At 39.0% G+C, this 22,462-nt stretch overlaps 1 protein-coding gene across 5 annotated transcripts in view; it reads right to left on the bottom strand.

Annotated features, from left to right (window-relative positions):
- Window positions 1–11,061, bottom strand: part of LOC117979156 (uncharacterized) — an 830,677-nt gene extending 819,616 nt beyond the window's left edge. For 2 of the 5 annotated variants that reach the window (XM_055107911.2, XM_055107909.2), the window contains exon 1: window positions 8,213–8,666. The gene's annotated coding sequence lies outside the window, so the exon portion shown is untranslated. Of the gene's footprint in view, window positions 1–8,212; window positions 8,667–8,696 lie in introns of those variants that run through there. The other 3 variants (XM_055107910.2, XR_008624352.2, XR_004669838.3) reach the window with 3 other exon arrangements.
- Between the last annotated feature and the right edge of the window lie 11,401 nt (window positions 11,062–22,462).

Below are 22,462 nucleotides of genomic sequence, written 5' to 3' on the forward strand. Positions count from 1 at the left end.
GTCGGAGATAACAAAGGATGCTCCCCTTGGCAGGTAACTTTGTCCTATTCTGCTGGTAGTACTACAATGCCTGTTGGTCCAAAGAGCCTGATTAAAGGCACTGTGAAGTTCTATTTCCAACACTGAAAAAGCACCCCAAAGCACAGGCTCTGAGGTGTAAAATTATGCACAAAAGAAAAGCTATGCTGATACCATAACAAATAATTAGCCATGCTTCCCAACCTTTTGCAGGCCTCACACTTGACAAAGGAGATCAAAATGAAAATGGAGCATTTATTTTTTCCCCCAATGAAGAATGGAAACACCAGCATCCAAGAAGCCACTGAATATATATGCTTTGCAAGTAAAGCCGTATCCTAGATTCTTTTTAAATTAGTTTTGGAAATTTGAAAATTTTAAATAAAAAAGTACTAATGCTTTTTAAGGGTGTTTCAGCAGTTTTCAAAATGGAACAGGACTTTGTCATCCTCACCACATCTCTTAGGTCTAGGTTAAGAATAGAGGAGAAACATCCAAACTTGTTCATACTTTTAAGATATCTTAGTTTTAAATGTGTTGGTTTCTTTAACTTTAAAAAAATTGCTTTGCTGAAGTAAGAAAAAAGAGAATTAGATTTTTTATCATTTAACTCAAGTAATGAATTGCTTTGTAGCGCAACAGTAGCACATCACTGAAATACTGATTATTTTTTCTTTATTAGTTTTCACTTTGAAATATACTGTGCACACTTTTCCAAAACAGATTACTTGTGTCTGACAAATGTATCAACAAATAGCTAAAGAGTACATACTACAATCAAAATATTCTAGGATTTGAGAGGTAAGAGAGTATGATATTCTGTTATCTTCAAAGACCTTAGAACCTGTCTGAAGTGATTAAACTTACATTCTATGAAAAGATAGCTAAAATTATGAACACAAAATAATAAAAGCTAAAATAGTAGTTTTAAAGCTTTCAGAGAAGAGAGATACCTCACTTCCAGCTGGGATGGGTTAATGGAAGGCTAAATAAAGAAGGGAAAGGTTTGATTCGAACCTTCAAGGATGGCAGGTATTAGACCATTAGCCTAGAAAAGGAAACTCTATGATCAAGAGCAAGAGGAAAGGAAATCATAAGATGGGCTCAAAAATAGTGATAAGACAAGTAATGAGTAATGAGACAAGAATGTCTCACCTGGGCCAGGTGAAAAGTTCCATATCAGCCAGGCTTAGATCTGAAGACTTAAGGACTATGAACAAAACAAAAGCATAGTTAGGCAAATTGGATTAATACTTCCGGTCTCCAGGGACAGGGTAAAGTTGATATATATAGGACAGTATAAGCATAAGAATTGACAAAGATAAGGTATCATGTGGCTAGAATGGAATTACCTGAGGGCTCGCTAGGCTGAAGACTTCTCTTTTTACATTTTCCTACAGCTAATGAGAAATCAGTGGAGACTTTTCTTTGCTTGCTTGTCTAAGTAATACTCTAAAAGCCATATTTTTCAGGAAGACAAATTTTGAGCCATATATAGCACAAATTAGAGTGGAATAGAACAGATTAGTAGACTGATGCAGAAAGGCTGATCTCAATTGTAGTACTAGAAAGAGGAAAGTGCAAAGAAATTAATGTAGGAATAACAAAACGTAAGACTTAGTGAATAACTAAATCTGGGGGGTGGGGTAGCAGAGCCATGGGTGCCCCACACATAAACTCCAAGCACTCATTTCTTCACACTGAAAGCTGCTTGCTGTGAACACCTATAATCTTTGCTTGAGGTATTCAGCCTGGCTGGGGGAATATGCTTGGCCCACATGTAGGACAAGCCAGCAATGCCAGAGAGATAATACCCTTAGAAGCAGCTCAAACCAATAAAGATAGAGATTTGGAGGACAAATGCCACAAACTCCTCACTCCTCCATTAGAATAACTCTTAGTCTTACACTAACTCTCAGAATATCCCAGTGGTAACTTGCTTGTTAATACACCTTATCTTGTATTTCTTTAATTTCCTGTCTCTTCTCTCCACTCCCTTATCAGCATTTTTTGGTGTTACTCCCAAAGAAATTTGTATTTTTAAACTTCAAAGGCACTGGGATCCTTGCCTTGGCCACTGCTTCTAGAGTGGCCTAACATAGGCCATAGTTAAGAAGAAAGCAGAATTAAATTCTAACATGGTTAAGAAGAAAGCAGAATTAAAGATTAGGCAGAATAATAGGGCAACAAAAGTGTTTACATCCTAATCCTTGGAACCTGTGAATATGAAACTTTCTATGGCAAAATGGACTCCGCAAATGTGATTAAGGTTAAAGACTATGAGAGAGGGAGACTATCCTGGACTATCCGGGTGTGCCTAATCAAATCACATGGTTGCTTAAAAGCAGGAAACCTTTCTCAACTGTAGTTAGAGGGAAACGTGACTATGGAAGAATGGTCAGAAACATCCAACACTGCTGACTTTGAAGATGGAGGAAGGGGGCTCTGAGCCAAGGAATGTGGGTGGCCTCTAGAAGCTGGAAAAGATAAGAAAATGGATTTTCCTCAGGAGCCTTCAGAAAAAACTAAGACCCTGGTGACACCGTGATTTTAGTCAAGATGTGTATCAGAGCTCTGACCTACAGAATTGTCAGATAATAAATTTCTGTTGTCTTAAGTCACGAAGTTTGTTGTAATTTTTTTATAACAGCAATAGAAAACTAATACACATAAAAAGTGAAATTAAGATTGATTTTTCAGATGTTGATCTGAATGTTTAATATGTTGAGTTCTGTCTGTGTTCTTGATTGAGTGATATTCTTAGAGATTCATAGAGCCTCTTATATATATGGAATATCATTCTTCCATTCTTTAATTATGAGATGGTAAAGATGTTTGATATTTGTTGTTTTGTTTTAGCCAGAAAATTACTGTCATTTAATCAATCCTGTTAAATCTTACGTGATGTCCTCAGAAAGATATAATTAAAGAAATGTGTTGTTACAGTGGAAACTATGGCAACTAATAATAGAATGCCATTGTCAAACTCACTGTCTCTTTCCAGTGCTCAGTTTCACCTGGACTATATTTAGAGTCTTTCATTTGGAAAGGATGGTTATGTGTCAAATGTGTTGTATGAGTATATTCTCGAATTTTAAAATTTCATTGAGTTGTGACACACACAAGGGCTTGATATAGGAATTCTGACATAATTAAGAGCAAGTTAAAGTTAACTTTCAGTGCATTGTTGAAAATATATAATCTCAGACCCATGATTTTATCTGAGCATATGGTTGTTGTTTTCAGATACTGTACTTATGGAATATTATATCATAATTATATTATAATAAATATAAAATAATATAATTTAATTTTAGTTAATTCTGCAGTCTCATTGGGTTACTCCATTTTATCAGTCCCCGTCATTTTCTACCCTGTTTATCCAATCTTTGCAGCCATACTCAGTCTTCACCTCTTTCCATAAACATGCACAGCAGAGACATAATAGAACAATAAACACTCTAACCCATTGGTAGAAATGGATTTGGCAAGAGGGGTTGGGTCTGCTGCCCCTAAACAAAGGGTTCTGGAGTGAGAGCAAAGCCCAAATACCCACACCTCACCTAATCTCCACATGAAGTCTACCTAGCTCTCTGACACATCTACCTGGTTCCTAGCTTGTATTCTGGTAGCAATAAAGCCCAGGTGCAAGCAAGACTGGGACTTTGGCCTCTCAGTGAACTTCAGCCAGCCTCTTCCTCCAACAAGATTCTGCTTCCACTAGCTCTGGTACTAACTGGCACAGAGCTCTCTGATTTATGTATCTGAAAACCCAGCGATGACAAGAGCTGCTGCTCCTTTGACATACTGTCTACTCTGTTTTCCTTGATGCAGATTCTACTGATTTGAGTTGGCCTACCTCTATGGCCATGGTTGTTGATATTGCTGTTTAGCCTGAGATGGGCAGGGGTGAAGATCTGGGTTGAAGGGGAATGTTTTGCTGCCCCACTTTGTTTTTCACAGCCTGTGACTCATAGCCCTTGCTGGTCTCCCATTCCTGCTCCAAGCACACAGCATACCACAAAGCCACCTTAATTAAGCCAAATTCTTATTAAAAAAAAAAAAAAACTACAGATTGCATTCAAATAAAAGCCAAATGTTTTGCTTTTACGTCTCCCTCTTTTACATATACCTATATGTAAACTCTTGCCAGACAATTTTAAATAATTCACTTTATATTTACACATTGTAAGTTTAAAACCTACAATGTTTTTATGTATTACAGCTTCAGTTCAGTCCCTGAAAGGGCAGGACAGACAATAAACATTGCTATCTCTCTGGTGGGCTGTGTAGTCAGGTGTTTCAGAAAGGGGTCTGCTGACAGCACATCCTCTAACTCTAAAGATAACGACACCAGATGCACCACCACCCTTAAAAGGAAAAAAACTTCCCTTAAATACCAAGATAATTTGTAGAAAGGCTACATGGTTACAAAAGCAGTTTGGCAGGGCTTAAGGAAATGAAATAAGGGAGGAAGCAAGTGCAAAGGACATTGAATTTCAAGTAATAATGGGCTCAAACACTTTAAAACCAAAAATAATCTGTGTACCCTACAGCTTGGAGACTTGTACTCAGCAGATCACAATTCTGCAGCCATGTGTCCCTGAACGACTAAAGAAGATGATTCAAGGGGATTACCTGTTGGTACAGGCTTTTAATGCCGACAATGTGGCTAATTTTGAAGGCAGGTGCCTTCCTCGGCTTTTATTTGCTATAGAGTTTTTAATGTACTTAACACTTTTAAAATTTAGTTTCTACTAAGATACTATTTTCTCTGAGACTGGCCTTGTGAACAGAGGATTTGCCAACTATAGTACCTTTCAAGAATGTCATCCTGAGATATTCAAATTTAATATTATCTATCATAGCTTTCTCACCATCTTCTTCTTCTTTACCCTCCCACAATCTTGCCCTCCGATCTACACCCTCAGTCAATGCCCATGGTAAGGTTATCAATGACCTCCTCTTTGACAAATTCAGTGGCCTCTCATGATTTGGGGGACCATTCCTTTGTTATTGATACTATCAGGCTTCCTCAACACCCTTCTTCATCTTGATTTCAGAGGCAGAAAAATATCCCAATTCTCCTTATATTTTTCTGTAGACTAATGGGTTTCATTACATTTTGTTTTTGCTTGAGTTTCAATAAATGTTTGCCAAGTAATAGATCCAAAAACCCCTACCAGAAATTGTTACTTTGGGGCCTAGCTGACACAAGAACAGATTGAGTTTGGAATGAAGTTCCATGTGGAACGACCTATGCAACTCTTATCTATTACATGGTTGGGAGTATAAATCTTGCGAGCTTCTTAAGCAGTTTTCCCAGCATTATTGACATACTGATTACTAAATGGTGAGACTACAGAGTACTTACTGATGATACCCAGACTACCAGGACTGCAACTACCTTGAAACTTCAGGAAAACCAGGAAAGAAGAAATGCTTCATGGATGTAATAATGCAGTCTAGAGATTGATTTCTAGCTTAAACTGATCACAAATATCTGCCTCACTGGAGCCTACAATTTACACTTACTAGTAGACAAGGTCTAGACTTAGGCATTGACTATTTCTACACAGCAATTTCCAGAAACCAGCATTGGAGGTTTAAATATCATACATTAAATTTGTCTGTCATTCAAATGCACACACAAGAGTAAGAAAGGATGCTAGCTACCAATGAGAAAGATGTAGATTCAAATTCCTTAATATGTATATATATAATAAGTATTTTTACATTTGGAGATGGTGTTTCTAACGATATATTTGTGTATATTGCAAAATTCTTCCATCCCATATTTTGCATCCCAAATTCATATATATAGTATTAAATTTTCTTTTCTCTATAGAAGGACTTATTTAACCTCCTCAGTTTAAAGAAAAACAGTAAGGCCATAATGAATATTGACTAACCTTGGGAACCAAAAAGTAAACATAAAAACAATTTCTTACTCTAAGATCAGGCTTAACAATGTGCTAATAGCCCATAATGAAGATGGCAGCCATGAGTTAATCAACACATTAAGTTGGGATCAGAAGTGTCAACTCAAGTGCAGTCTACTAATTTACTGACCCTTAATGGGTCAGCAAGATCTATAACCCATAGGCTGATCTTTCTACTTCTGTTAAAGTCATTGTGGAAGCCAATTCACTTTCTTCCATGATTATGATCTCTGAACTGATATGGACAGGGAGTCAACATAAAATCCATTTATGAGAATGTGCTTGGGGTTACTGAGTAACGGGATCTCAAGCTAACAGGTGAGTTAAGTGTCTGGGTAGAAGCTCTTTATGAAACCACCAGCTTTGTGTTTCTCATGTCCACACAACTGAAAATACACATGTGCAATCTTCACTGAAAGCTTCTGACTCCAGTAAGTCCTGAGTTCTTGAGTTAGCTAAGACTCGCTACCCACTCCCATTTCTATTCTGCTCTCTGAAGATAAACCTTACTTTTTAAAATGTCAATGGGTCAAAAAGAACTGAGTAGTGGGATGGTAAGGTGATGGGCTATACCTGCCAAATAGTAATTGTGAAATAAGTTTTGCTTTACTAAACATGTAGTGAGCTGGATAGAAAGTTGCTTTGGTGATTAAGCAAAAAATAGACATAATTTGGTGTAATCTGACAAATGAGAACCAATCACCTAGTGTTTGCCACCTTCAAGGGGAAGAAGAGAAATAGTACGTGCATATCTTATTCCAGATGGGCCTTCCAAAGGGTATAATAAAAATTATGAATCAAGAATTCGCTTGAATCCTTTTTTGTATAGAAGATATGATTGCTATGATAATGCAAAAAAGATTGTTTTTAATGTCAGCATTTTCTTTCTCAGGTAATACAGCAATTCATTGTACAATTTACAATGGTGCATTAGCAACCCAGCAGCAGTGTGATGTCAGAGCCTCAAAAAGACGTATGCAAGAGAAGCAACTGGGCCTAGTTCTGTTGCCCTGGCCCCCAGTCAAGGCTGCTTAAATGTCACCAACTCCAGTCCTGCTCTGTTCCACAGCTAGTCCTGGCTGTGATTTTCTCCCAAATAGGACACAGATATTAACTAAGGTTCTGGAAAGAGGAAGCAAGAGAAAGAGAAAAAGCAAACTACTGAATGCACTAAACATTTTTTTAAAGTTTTATTGAAAGGAAAATAGAGGTTAACTTGAAGGACCTAAGAATTTGTTTTTCTCTGTACAAAGCAAATATGTCAGTTGCATGCCGATGATGCTGGAAGCATTCCGCAAAGGAAACCATCTTTTCTGGGAACACAGAAAGCCCCCTCTGTTGTTGGTGACATTGCCCTCCCTTTTTCCCCCTATTTGTTGCCTTTGTTTTCCTCCCCTGTCATTACCTAACATCCTAGTACTGCTGTGCCAACCGCAGCACAAAGACACTCGTCTAAAAAGCCTCTGTAGGAGAAAGAGTTCCACCCTACGGAAAAAAGTGAACCCTCGGGCCACAAAGACGAGGAAAGAGTCAATCTTTGGAAAAGCTCTCACAGACGTGGGTGGCTTTGGCAAGGTCAGCCTTTGGAAGGCGACCTCTTGAGCAGGTTCTCAACCCTAAGGCCGGTCTGAGAAAAGCAATGAGGGGAGTAGAAAAGAACGGGGAGAAGAGAGGGAGTAAAGGGTCGGGGAATGGAAGGTAGGATAAAGAGGGGGTACAGGTAGGGGACAGCGAAGGCGGCGGCCCCTCCTGGGATTACATCTTTCGGTAACCACCCCCGCCCTCCGCACTGGCACTTCGCGCGGGGTCACTGCCCGGCCCCACCTCCTGGGCTGAGTGGCGCGCTCCGCCTGGGTCTCGGAGGCGGTGGCGCAAGGCGAGCGCGCACCAGGGCCGTCCGCTGGGCTGGCCCAGGCGGGGAGGTCCTGACCCCAAGAGGCAACAAACGAGTGGAGGGGCACTGCTCTCCACACTGCTCTGCCGCCCCGACCCCAACTCTCCCCTCCCCTTCCCCCTGGCTGCAGCAGCAGCAGCAGCAGCAGCAACAGCAGCAGCAAACGAACAGAGCCACAGCGTCACCGAAATCCAAGCGGAGCCCAGCTGCGCCGGGGGCAAGAGGAGGGGGCTGGGGCGATCCGGTGGGGGAGGGGGCAGGGGATGGTGGGGGTGCTCCGGGGCCGCCGGGGGCGGGGAGGCAGCGGGGGTGGCGCGCGCGGCGGCCGCGCCCCGGGCCCGCGGCCGGGGTCACTTACCCGGCCAGGGCGCGGGAGCAGCTCGGCCGACTCCTCGGAGCCCGCGGCGGCTCGGGGCCGGCGGTCGGCGCAGCCCGGGCGCTGCCAAATGTAAACAATCCGCCATGATTTCTTTGTTTAGCTAATTGAACCTGCCGCCGTCTCGAGTCCCAGGCGCTCCCTCTCCCTTCTCTCCCCTTCCCCCCTCGCGCTCTCTTTTATTTATTTATTTGTCTCTCCCCCCACCCCGCCCTTAGTCTTTCCCTCTCTTTAGTCTTAGTAGCTGCTTTTAATGGAAGTCGAGGCAGTTGGGTAGTTGGTGCAGGGAGTGCGGTGGTGGTTTTTATAAATACAGGTAAAATAATACCCAAATTTCAGGCTGAGGTGCAGTTTCTGGAAGAGGAGGAGGGTGTTCCTTTCCTTCCCTCCCTCTTTCCCCCTCCCCCGTTTATTAGAGTATACTCGGTGGAAAGTGCCAGAAAAATGCGCTGCATCTCTGAGTCACCTTTTCTTCCCGCCGAACTCTCTAGCACCCAAGTTCGCTGGCGGATTTTGGACTCTGCCAAAGTGCTGAGTTCGTCGTTTACTTTGAAAGCCTGAAATATAACTGATGTCCAACTGCAGGAAGGCGCACGGAATCGCCGCCAACAACCCGGGGGCGAATCACCGCCCTGCAGCCGGCTCCTCAGGGGAGTGACCTCTCGGTGTCAACTAAACTCCTTTAGGGAAATACCCGGTTTTTCCACGCGCGCGTGCGCGCATACGCACACACACGATCCAAACTAGCACGAACACAGTGGAAAGCTCCCAGAGGAGCCCAACTGTTCAGCCTCACATTTGCATAAATTACTGGTCCCAATAAAATTGTTGCAGAAATATTGGGGAAGGAGTAGACTCTGAGCCTCGAGTTTCAAACTTTCAGGAAATATTTAGGTCCTGGTGGAAAGAAGGGCTCAGCATTCCTTCATCTGAGTTTCTGTGGGTAGAAATGCATTTGATCACCAGTTTTGACTATGGTTAATGCAGGCATCATTTAAATCCTGTTCTAGGTGAATTTATGAAGAGTTTCAGGGTAATCCGTGGCAGAAAATTCTAGGGTTATGGCTTCATTTATTTAAAAAACTACTCCCCCAGTCTCACTTCTATTTATAACCACCATGTTGATGACACCAAAAATGATTCAATATTTTAATTAATAAGGAGGTTTGAAAGTCATCTACATCTTGCAGTAAAACTGCCTTTTAAGTTATCATCGGGATTAATCTCATTAAAAGAAGTTATTTCCTTAGCTATGCTTATTTCTCTGTGGGGAGAGCACTGTTGAATGGAGTAATGTCACCCTTAGAAGTTTGGACGAACCATTTATGCGTCACATAATGTATTGATCGTATGGGTAAAAGGGTCATCTGATCCAATCAAGAGAACTGAACTAATGAGTATTTACACTAAGCCCAGTCACTGTGGTCGTCTTACCCACTGGGTCAATTAATAAATAGGTGTACAAACATTCTGATTAAATATAAAAGAAAGGAATTGTATTGCCAAGCAATCAAAATGACCCCAATCAAATCACCTGTTTACACTTAGGTCTAGTCTATTCCCTCATGGAAGTTTAACAGAGGTTATTATCATATTATTTTCCACACTTTCGATGTGGGTTTTTTTTTTTTTTTTTTTTTGGAAACAGATTTTCGCTCTTGTTGCCCAGGCTGGAGTGCAATGGCGTGATCTCGGCTCACCGCAACCTCCGCCTCCCGGGTTCAAGCGATTCTCCTGCCTCAGCCTCCCAAGTAGCTGGGATTACAGGCATTTGCCACTACGCCCGGCTAATTTTGTATTTTTAGTAGAGACGGGGTTTCTCCATGTTGGTCAGGCTGGTCTCAAACTCCCCACCTCAGGTGATCCGCCCACCTTGGCCTTCCAAAGTGCTGGGATTACAGGCGGGAGCCACCGCGCCTGGCCTCTTTTTTTATATCATGCCAAGTTTTACATGTTTCCCCAAATTCTAGCCTATATCTCACCTTGCAAAACCCACCTTGATATGTACCTTCTCCCAGTGATTGGACCTTATTACTTCTCTTGGCATCAGATATGAAACTAATGAGCTTCACAACTGATGATCAAGGCCCTTGAATGGGGGGACTGATATGCCAATACGTGGAAGGATTTTTTTTTTTTTTGCACAAAATTTAGGTTTAAGAACCTATAATTTCACTTTTAAAAATTAATTTCTTTAAATACCTGCCCTGTTTGTTTAGAATTACTGTCCATATTCACATTTTTTCTTTTTCTTTGTTCAGCTTTTAAGTCCAGGAGTACATGTGCAGGATAACGTTAACTTTTTCTAATACATTGAATGTTGCATGTTTACACCATTCCCCTGTCCATTGTCAGGTTTATTTCATGTGTCACTTGCCATGAACTGAAATTTGTTTGGAAATTAGAGGGTGAGGGGCAAGTAGAACTTCTCTTGAGCCTATTCTGGATTCTCATATGTCTCTTTAACAGGCAAGATCACATTATATTAATAGATTTGCACATGTGTAATCACATACATACAAAATGTAATCACATTCCGACACTCCTTGAAAATACATTAAAAAATGGAAATTCGTACATAGCTACATTTCATTTGTAGGCTGACACATTGATGGCTCCCAATCAATCACACTGTTTTGCATGAATACTGTCTTGGTCCCCTTCCACATGGACCATGGGTTTGCCATGTAAATTGCTGTGGCTACCAGAAGTTCCATAAGCACTTGCACACTGGGGTTAGTCCTTTTGGAATGCTCCCTTTTGGAATCTAGCTGCTGTGCTTTGAAGAACCCTGCTAGAGAGACAGAGACCATCTAGAGGAAAAGAATCAATGTACCCTAGCCCAGCCACCAGCTGAGTGCAGATGCATGAGTGATCCCAGCCAACACTACATGGAACAGAATAGTGAATTCATGGGAACATGACAATAAATCATTGTTTCAAACACTAAATTGGGGACGGTCTGTTATACAACAGTAGGTCACTGATACAGCTTTCTCCAGTTAAAAGATTAGCGACATGGTCAGATTACTGCTGGAGGTAAGAATTTAGCAAAAAGACATAAGGATGGAGAAAGAGAAATTCTAGAAAACTGCCTAATAGCGCTTCCCAGAACTAGAACTTCCCTTTGTCACTTCTTAGAGCTCAATGACACCATTACTTCAATGATGTAATAGCCATTCTGGGGACTGTCTTTATGTCATCACTTTAGAATGAAGAATCTTTGAGTCTCTAAAGCAAGGAGGTCAACAGACACAGGCTCTGGAGTTCAGTTCTCCTGCCTTCAAGTCCCAGCTCTGTCCCCAAGTAACAATGCAGAATGAATGAACAGGAGTTCTTTCCCAATTATTGGGACTTCTAGAAATTAGGCATATTTTAAAATACACATTTTCTTCAGGAAATTGTTCAAGTGAGACCACGAATGAGAATAAATGACTAACACATGGAAATTTTGGGTTCAGACACAAACTCAATATATGAAAGTGGTTACCTGGTTACCTAGAAGTCATCTCCCTGTGCTCAAAAGCCCTTGGATTTGAATTAGGCACCAAAGGACGTGGGTCCTCTAACATTTAATTTGGCTCTGTATTTGCAGCCGATACACACACACACACACACACACACACACACACACATCAATTATCCCCATTACAAGTGGGAGTGAGACAAGAGAGTCCAATGTCTCAACTAGTAAAGGACACAGTTTGCTAAACTTCAGAACTCGAATAATGTTTTGTTTTTAAAAGAATTCTCTCAGACCCCCATATGCTCAAAAGTTTTATACAACCGTGAAACAATATTCACACATTTACAAGTTAAAGTTAATCAAATATATAAAGCCAAGAGCTAAATTACCCACATTAATTTAATGTGATATTATTATTATTTGGGGGGGTGGATGGAGTCTCGCTCTGTCACTGAGTGTCTGGAGTGCAGTCGCATGATCTCGGCTCACTGCAACCTCTGCCTCCCAGGTTCAAGTGATTCTCCTGCCTCAGCCTCCTGAGTAGTTGGGATTACAGGCACGTGCCACTACGCCCGGCTAATTTTTGTATTTTTAGTAGAGACAGGGTTTCACCATGTTTGCCTGGCTGGTCTTGAACTCCTGACCTTAGGTGATCCACCCGCCTCAGCCTCCCAAAGTGCTGGGATTACAGGCATGAACCACCGTGCCTGTCTAATGTGATATTATTTTGCCAATACTTAGCTGCCTCTAGTCTCATGAAGATGGTGCTGGCCATTACTAACAATCCTATACTTCTGTGCTGTTGTACAATGAGCTGATCACTTTCTCTATTCAAAGTTATGTGAAAGCTTCCTTAGCACAGTGCTCCCCTACCTCATTTGGCCGCCACTTGGGATGCATTAAGTTTTTATCTGTTTCAGTCCAAGATAATTAAAGTTGATAATTAATAAAGATAATTAAAGTTGGCACAACTCTAGACACAAATATCGGCATTAAAATGGTCAAGAATATTTTTATTTTTCAGATTAGCATTGAGTTAAAATTCCATTTTGAGCAAGATTACTATTAGATAATAGCACTGGGGTGGCAGTCAGGTGACCTGGGTTCAAATTGTGTATTTGACACCAATCACAATGTAACATCACTAGAACTATTAGATATTTTGATTTGGGAAGAGGAAAGCTCTGAGAGCCACAAAAGGATTTTTGTTAAAAATCAAAAAATAAGGGCTTTTTAATAGTGAAATCTCAGCAATGTGGCAGATATGAGGGGAATTTTTCTGGCAGGATGGCTTTTCAATATTTCTTCTGCAATGTTTAACTTCTAACTCTTCCTAGGATTAAAGCTTATATTTATTTCTCACTCTTTGATTTAATTTTTCCTCCCTCAATTTTAATTCTATAAAACTATTTTTTCTAAAAATTCTGGCATATAGTGGGATTATTTTCATGGTTTCTTTAAATTATACTTTTTACTTCCAAAATATGTCCATTAGTGATGAATAAAACAACTCTATTATTATGCTTCCCAATTTCTCATTAGGTTTCCAGGAAATAAAATTTCTTTCTCCCACTCTCAGAAAAAGTTTTGGCTTAAGAAGATTATTTTTCAAATCCCAGGAGAATAACAATTGGAAAATCCACGCATTCTATAGTTTTTGGAATGAATATAAGGTTTTAATAGGCAGAGTTATGAAATGATCAAATTCTCCTAACTCAGTTTCATTATCCTTTGTTTTTTGGAAAACTGTACCCACAGCATCGATGACAAACCCAAAGAGAAGAATTGCAGGGTCTTGACAATGCTTCTCCCTGCATTTGGCGCAGGTAATCGGGAAACATGAATTTCCTATTTCCAGCCAGGCACTTCTTGGAATAGGTGCAGGATCATCTACAGGCGCAGCTGCTGCTGTACTTGAGGGGTCCCAGAACCCAGACACATCTCTTTGAGCAGCCAAATGAGTATCTTCCCAACCACTACCACCTCATTCACTTTTTTTTCAGCCTGAAATATTAAAGTAAGTCCAAAATGTCTTTAAAATTTTAAACTTAATTTTACCCCTTGGAATCTATGCTTTGGAAAACTGGTATTTTTTTCCTTTAAATAAACCAATATCTGGAATATGTACATACATACATGCATATGTATATATTGAAATATGCTTAGAAAAGCACTTTACTATAGCTTGCAGCCTAGTATGAAAAAGAAAAATCCACTGTTCACTCTTTCATATGCTTTTAAAAAGCTTTTCAGAATATACCTAGTGAGCTGTTGTCTGTTCAGTGACGCATACGCTTGTTTGTGAAGCAAATCTTATTTCTTCTCTTAGCAGTAACCTATGCGTGCGTGGAGAGATGAAAATGATTTCTACCTTTTTATCCTTACATTGTGTGCTCTTTTAAAGGTGAATCTTGTAATGTTCTCTATTCTACACAGAAGTAATAAATACTATCTTTAGGAGATGGTGATTATAATAATGGTGTTCCCTTGCCAAAAAAGTAACAAAGGTATTTTAAATTGTATTTTTATCCTGATAGGGAGATTTCAAATAATTTAGCTAATTTCAACTAATAACTACTGAGAATTAACATTGTTATTTAATGCAATCAGTAGTTGAATAGAACATAAATCCAAGAACTAAGCACTAGGGAAGATATATAACAGATAATACTGAGAGATTTGCAATTCTCAAAGATAGAAAAGGGAGAACCCAAAGGAAATTAAATGCTGGTTTTCTCAAATAAGATTAGATTTTCTTATTTCTTAAAATTACCCCACAAAGCATATATTTTACGACACATGTATTTTTATAATCTTCTTAAATCTCCAATGTAGATGATATGTGTTTTCTATATCAAGACTTTTTATTTCTATTTCTAGTTACTCTTTCTTTTCCCAAACACCAAAGTAAACCATTACTTTATCTTGTTTTCATAGACTATTTGAAAATATAAATTTCAAATATTTATATGTTATAAATGCTGTATCAACTTGCTCACTCTAATAAAGGCACTTAGCATTGTAGTTGCATTTGAGAAATATATAAGCACAATAAAAATTCACTTAATATACTCTAGCATTTCTTCAATAAACAGTGTGAAGTCAAATTCCTATGTAATTTAACAGTTGCTAGTAGCAGCACTCTGTGATACTAGTTGAAAATAGCTACTCTGAAACATGAAGCAAAACACAGAGAAATTAGTCTATAGGTTTGTTCATTTCCCAGGGTTCTGTCCAGATTGAACCAACTGGTGCAGAAGCATGAACTTGCGAAAGAGCAGTATGAGCAAGCTCAGGTGTTAAGCTATTTTAGCTGTTTCTCTCTCCCCCCTCCTTCTGGTCTTCCCCTCGGGTCATTTGAAAACACAAATAAAGGTGACTAGCATTTAAAAATGCCAAATAAAGTGGAAAATTACATAAAACTGTAGTTTCCAAAGTAGAATGCAGAAAAAAATATTAAAACTTCTATCTACAGACACTTGTTATTATTTTCATCTAAAAATAAAAATAAATTGTGCATTTCACTGGGCATTGCAGCTATTCTGTCTATCTGATACCCTGGGTTCAGCCCTATTCTTTTATTGATCCCCAGAGTAGGAAAAGAGGAACCAGGGGCTGAACCACATTCAGGAGGAGCCACATATCCTCTATAGGCACCAACCATCCAAAAGGAAGGATTTCTGGTCTTCTAAGAGTCTTTCACTCTGGGGACGGTGTTGCAAGGATGGAAGCTGGACCTTTGGGGCCATTGTTACCTTTTCATTTCTGACCACATGCTATTTGAGATTTCCTTCCTTTCTTCTTTCATTTTTCCTTCCTTCCTTCCATCCTTTCTTTTTCCTTCTTCCTTCTTCCTTCCATCTTTCTTTTTCTGGCCAATGTTAGAGTGCTTAATTTAGTTCAGCCATGCCTGGGAGAAAATAAAATCAACTGTAGAAGTCTTAGTAGTCATTGTGCCCACATAAGTGACATAAGTCATTCTGTGAAGCTGTTTTAATATGCTTCTGTCATGAGTTCTCACACAACAGTGCCTATCACTAAGAGGAGATGCTGATGACTTATGAATTTTGTTGACATTATAATGATACTGACTAAATGTGTTTTTGTATTAGAGACTCTAAAGTTTTCAGATGAATGCTCCATCGGAGAAACAGTCTTTGAGAATGAATATCTTAAAATATATATTTAAATACATTTAAATAGAATTGTTAAGATGCATAAAATATAACATGTTTATATATAGTACATAGATATCTTGTATAATTTATAAATACTGTATAACTATAAATACATTAAATAGATTTAAATTATACATTACATTTAATACATAATATATTATTTATGGACATATCACTTTACTAATTATGCATTATGCAAAACATAAGGTTTTAAAATATAAGGTAAAGAGTAAATAAACTATCATTACAATTTTTTATTCTGTTCGTCAATGAGAAACTCATACCTTTTTCTCTCACATATGGTGAATACACTCTGTCCCTAATATTGTGAATATGTCAGTCAGGGTCTAAGCGTGAAAACAAAAGCCTATCTAAAATTTTTTGTGTGTATGTAAAATGAATTAGTACTAGGGGTTGCTTACACAGGAAATAGAAGCAGTGAGAAACTGGGCAGAGGATGGTGCAACAGCTCAGAGGTTAGCAACTGCAGGGCACCCAGCACATCTGGGTTAGAGGATCCAAGGGGCAAGACAGCGGACCAGGGCCCAGTCACCTGGTGGGAACTGACCAGGAGACACAGCTGTTGCCAGAGGCCCTGCCACAGACAAGAGTCTGGGAAAAATATTCTGACCACTGCTTGCCTTCTTGTCTACAGTGTCTGTCCAGGGCCTCCCAGTGGCAAACCTGGCTTCATGCATATGTCTGGACAACATTGCTGTAGCAGTAGCTCTCCTGTGATACAGTGTCAAACAGGGAAAGAGTGAGAATGGAAATGAGGCAAACAGGCCCAGTACCTGCCAGGGGAACTTTCCAGTTTTCCAGATACTTTCTGTTCTTTCATATTTATACATCTTGAAACATCTCCATCTATCTAGCAGGAATGCCCTTCTTTCTTCTCTTTGCCTATCAAACTCCTATACATCCATCATGAATGAAGCCATTTATTCCATGAACATTCATGGAGTTTATTCATGAAAATAAGTCTATTTTCAAAACTTTTTTGATTATTCAATAGCCATTGAGCCAGCATTGTCTAATAATTCTTAGCAAAGATTCAGGATTGAGACTGCCTGGGTCAGATCCTGGCTGTCCACCTACTAGCTGTGTGAGCATGTCTCAGTTTCATCTGTAAACTGGGGATCATAACAATACGTACCTTATAGAATTGTCAGATGGATAAAATCAGTTAATGTTTATGAAGCACTGTGAACAGTTCCTGGCAGTAGTAGTTTCCTTGTATGTGTTTGTTAAACTAAATATATGAATTTCAAGTCACTTCTTTTTCTGTGCTTCTCCAGCCCTCCATCCTTACTGCTATCATAGAATTTATTACACTGAGCGGTAACTTACTTATTTATCATTACTGTTAAAGTATGAACTTACCAGGAAGAGTCTGTGATTAATCAACTTTGTATTCTCAATACAAAGAGCATAATAGATGCTCAATAAATGTTAGTTTAATTAATTAATCACTTTGTCTAAACCTCTCCCGTGTCACGAATCAAAAATCAAATGAGGAGTGCAAAAGCAAAGATATTTTTAGGAGTTCAGAGAAAAGGGTCTGTTGGACTTGACATTTATGAGAAAGTGGCAGTAAGCTTTTAAAAATTAGCTAGGATTTAGACATGTAAAGCTAATCAGAGAAGCTGGGAGGCAATATGAGCAAAGGCCTGGGAGTGGGAAAATGTGGGGACATGTGCAGGAACAGTAAGTGAAAGGTGCTCCATTAGACATGGTTCAAAACGGTAGGTGGGAAGATCCACTTTATAATGCAGGCCAAGAGCTCTCAATCTCTATTTCACTGTGATACCATTAATGAACACAAATTATAGCTGCATCATTCACCTTTGCTTGCTCAAGACGAACTGCAGCCCCTTGCTTGCCATTCAAGAAAACACATCTATATCTATCTGTCTATCTATCTATCTATCTATCTATCTATCTATCTTTCTATCATCTATCTATTCATCCATCCATCCATTCACCCACCTACCCACTTACCCATCCATTTATCCATCTGTCCATCCATCCACCCACCCATCTATTCATTCATCTTCCCACCCAGTTATCTATCTATCTATCTATCTATCTATCTATCTATCTATCTATAATCTATCTACCTATCAAAACGTTAACTGTTTTTAGTGTCAAATCTGTGTATTCTCCAAATTATTCCATGGTTAAGAATTGTTACTGCAGATAGGCCAGGCAAGGTGGCTCACGCCTGTAATCCCAGCATTTTGGGAGGCCGAGGCGGGCGGACCACGAGGTCAGGAGATCGAGACCATCCTGGCTAACACGGTGAAACCCCGTCTCTACTAAAAATACAAAAAAATTAGTCAGGCGTAGTAGCAGGCGCCTGTAGCCCCAGCTACTCAGGAGGCTGAGGCAGGAGAATGGCGTGAACCCGGGAGGCGGAGCTTGCAGTGAGCCGAGATCGCCCCACTGCTCTCCAGACTGGGCGACTGAGCGAGACTCCGTCTAAAAAAAAAAAAATTGTTACTGCGGATAATAAGAAACAGTTGGAAACACTTAGTTGGGTATGTTTAGATTAACTTTCAGAAAGTTTATTGAAACAAAAATCTGTAAGTTACTTGTTAATAACAGAATCTGGAGTAGTTATCATACACCCAAATTCCTAAAAAAATGGAAGTATGAAGAAGAAAAATCAAGCTAGAGGATAAAATTAATGGCCAAAGTTCTTACTGCAATCATTCAGTAAATGCAAAAGGATTATTCTTTTCTTCATTCCAGCTACAGAATTCATTCTAAAATCTGAGAATTGAGACTCTTCTGTAAGCAGCTTTGTTTTTCTTCCTTTACATGCATGGTGTACTGCAAAGCTCCTGAGAGCTGTTATTCAGCTCTGACCTACTTTGAAGCACATTTCATTTTTGGCTAGGAACTGTGAGAATGTACACTTCCTCAGGATAGTAAGAAATACCCATCTTTGGGATTAAACCAAGCTTCCCACAGAGGTACTCAATGGTGAATTGGTCTCAAATAGTCTAAATCCCTTGCCTTGTGTGATGAGGTTGTACTATTGCTTGGTTTGGTGGTGAGTAGTTTCAGGGATCTCTGGATGAGTTGCAATCCACCTTTAGGGTAGATCACCTTTCTGCCCTTTTACAAACTTCCTGTATCTCTCAGTTCCTCTACCTCCTTCATGGAACATCTTTTCTCTATCTAGCAAGTGAAACTTTGTGACCTCCTCTGACTATTATCAGCATCTCTCTGTGAATTGATCAGCAGGATGAAGATATTTTCAGAACAATTCTGCCAGCGTATATAGTCCCTTCTGGTTACCAATTGTTTCAAACTTGACACGAAATATGTCCCCTGATACTAGGAAAAAATGTTTTTCTACATTGTATGCTTCCTTATTATGCTTGGTGTTTGTTTGTTTGAACCTAAGTTGAGAAATTTTAATAGTTCCCTTGCTTTACAAAAAGGTAAACAAGTGAAGGTTTTATTCTATTACATTGTAATTTATCAACCAGGTGCAACTGGTGTACTATAGGCACTTTTTTATACTGTGGTCCCAATGTCCACTTTCTTTCCTGGAAGAGCATGTGATCTTGGGTGATCTGATAGCCAGTTTCCAATATGGCCATCAGTAAGTTTTGTCTCTTGGTATTTATGCCTTTGTGCCATCCTCTTCCACACAGAATAACTTCTAATACTGCAGAAACGATGAAGTATGGCCTTTGGGGTTAGGCTGTAAAAGATATTGTGCCTTCCTCCTTGCTTTCTTGGAAAGTACTTTGGAAAATGCCAACTGTTCCGTGAAGACCCTTAGCCCTATGGAGAGGTATACATGGTGAGGAACTAAGGACTCCTGACAACAGCCAGCAGCACCAGGCCTGTGAGTGAACCATCTTGGAGGTGACTTCCTCAGCTCTCATCCAACCTTCAGATGACTGTAGCCCCATTTGACATCTTAACTACAAACTCATAACAGACCCCAAGCCATAATCATCCAGCTTAACCAATTCTAACTTCCTGTCCCACAATAATTGTGTGAGATAACAAATGTTTTGAACCCACAGAAAGTCTGTAAGATAATTTTTTATTGTTGTTTTAAGACTCTAAGTTTTAAGATAATTTGCCATACAACAATAGATACTAATACGCGGGGCCTTCTAGTCTTAGCTACAGCAGTATTACCACTCAATTACACACGTTAAAAAAACTCTCCACTAAGAGAATGAATTTTCTCCCCAAACCTTTTCAGCCTTATGAGAAAATGATATTCCTCTTATTAGCCTGCTTTTGACCATTGCGAAGCATTCAAGATTAACTATCAGTAATTGGCACTCATACCCCTTACTTTTTTGTTGCTGAGTTCCACCCTAACCTCTGTAAGGGGTAGCAAGGTGACCTATGTGGTAGAAATTTAATCTCAGCCTGCTGCAAAAGAAAAGCAATACATACAATATGTTACCAGAAAGTTTTGTTCGTTTGTTCCTAAGAAGAAAATGATCTCCTCTCAAATCATTTTTGATCTTATCCCCTGTGTCAGTAATCAATGGATATCACATATTATTTTCACAAATTTTACTATTATTAATGGATTAAGAGCTAAAATCCTAGGTTCAGATTTTATTTGAACTAATTTGTAGCCTCTGACCTTGAACAAAGCAGTTTCTCTGGTCTTTAGTTTTCTTATCTGTAAAATGGAACAATTAAAGTCTATTGTTTTGTTTAGCCCCAAATCATGTGTTTATTTAGTGTCTTCTATATGCTAGGGCCTGTGCTAGAAGTAAACAAGATAACATGACTCCTGCCTTCTTGGACTTTGTAACTTACATTTAATATTGCATGACTTTATTTTTGGAATAAATTCAGTCTGTGAAGGGGTCTATAAAAGCAATCAATTCAACACATATATTTTTAGTATCTATGATGTTAATTAACTCTCAACTAAGTGCTGATGTTCATAATTATACTTTCCAAATTAATAATACTAGAATGTATCTAGCCCTTCATACTTTGCAAGGTGCTTTCTTATAATCATTATATGTGAGGTTCACAAAGCCCATTTGTAATTGCTAGGTTTTTTTTCACCTGGACTATCTACCCACCCACCTCTAACTCTGCCTTTGAGTATATGAGTCCCCTGCTGTACATCCTCAAGTATATTGCTCAAGAGCACTTATCCCACCTGCAACTAAATAGTGAACCAGAAAATGTATTAAAGTCTGCCCCCCCTTCTAGGTTGAACCATGTTCTAGCTTATTACTCTATCCTAGTATTTAGAACATAGAAAGTATTCAATATATGTTTATTATGTAAATGAATTTATTTTCATTTTATATGTTTGTAGATGAAGAACCTGTGTCAGGTTAAGTAGCCAAAGTCATACGTGGAATTCTGCAAGTACCAGGTTTAGGCAGGCACCCTTGCAGAAGGTTCATGCTGCTTGGATTAGATAGGATGTGAGTTTAGACCATTCCTGTCCTATGCCTCCTGCTTTGATTCTTTTTTTATTATTATTATTTTAGTTTCAGCCAAAGCAGGGATAACAGAACACATAAAGAGAGGAGTTCAGGGCAAGACAGGAGGTGAACAACTACATAATCCCTGTTCTTCAGGAGCTTTGCTGACTCCCTCAGTGAAAGAAATTTTGCCAGTGATTAGAATGGAAAATTGAATTAAAGAGTTAAATTTTCAGGTGAAAGTATTATTTTTGATATTAGATCTCATACAATGTAATATATAACTGGGCAGATAATTCCTTTGAAAATTAGCTATATTAAACAATTTTTTAAATATTAGAAAATGTAGAAATTGAGACAAGAAGTTTGTCTTGATACCTTGTCTCCATTTATTATTTTCCCATTTTCAATTATGGAATCCTAATGGGTGGATTGTCTAAATTGAAAATATGCCTGTATGTGATAAAATTATATCTTTTCTTTCCCCCTTCAAAAGCTAGCTCCCTTTTTTAGCAAACTGTATTTACTTGCATTTTGTGTTTTTGCTCAAGTGTCAATTTCCCTGTAAAGTCTAACTCTATTAAAATATATTTGCCTGTGGCCATGCCATCTTTAAATTTTCTTTAATTTGCATGCACTTCATATCTCAATGCAAAGCCTAAAATGTCTGACACAAAGTCTATACATAACAATACTTTTGATTGACAGGAAGGTTTATTATGCATTGATATGACATCATATTTATGTATAACAATGACTTTTTGACTGACAACTAAGCAATGATAGAATTCTGGACGCCTTCTATATACCATTTTTTATAAGACAAACTAAAATATCCAGATAATTGGCTGAATTTTTTTAGTTTTCATGCCAATTTCTTAGCATTGGGTATGGAAGGACACAATGAGCTAATGTCTCATTCTTTACCTTTTCCAGTAGTGAAAGATACTTTGTCCCATATGATTTTACTTCCTTTTTTAAACAGGGATTTTATCTGTTAAAAGTTAGCAATATCGATATTGAATGTGCTGATTTTTAAAATAGGCAGGATTACCACTGTTCTGTGGAATATTTTCAAGATCTCAGGGATGAGAACACAAAATCTTAATGGAATTCTTCATTTTGGTCTCACGATAGGGTTTTCAAGAGG

The sequence above is a fragment of the Pan paniscus genome, chromosome 12 (assembly GCF_029289425.2).
Source record: "Pan paniscus chromosome 12, NHGRI_mPanPan1-v2.0_pri, whole genome shotgun sequence".
Taxonomy (NCBI): Eukaryota; Metazoa; Chordata; class Mammalia; order Primates; family Hominidae; genus Pan; species Pan paniscus.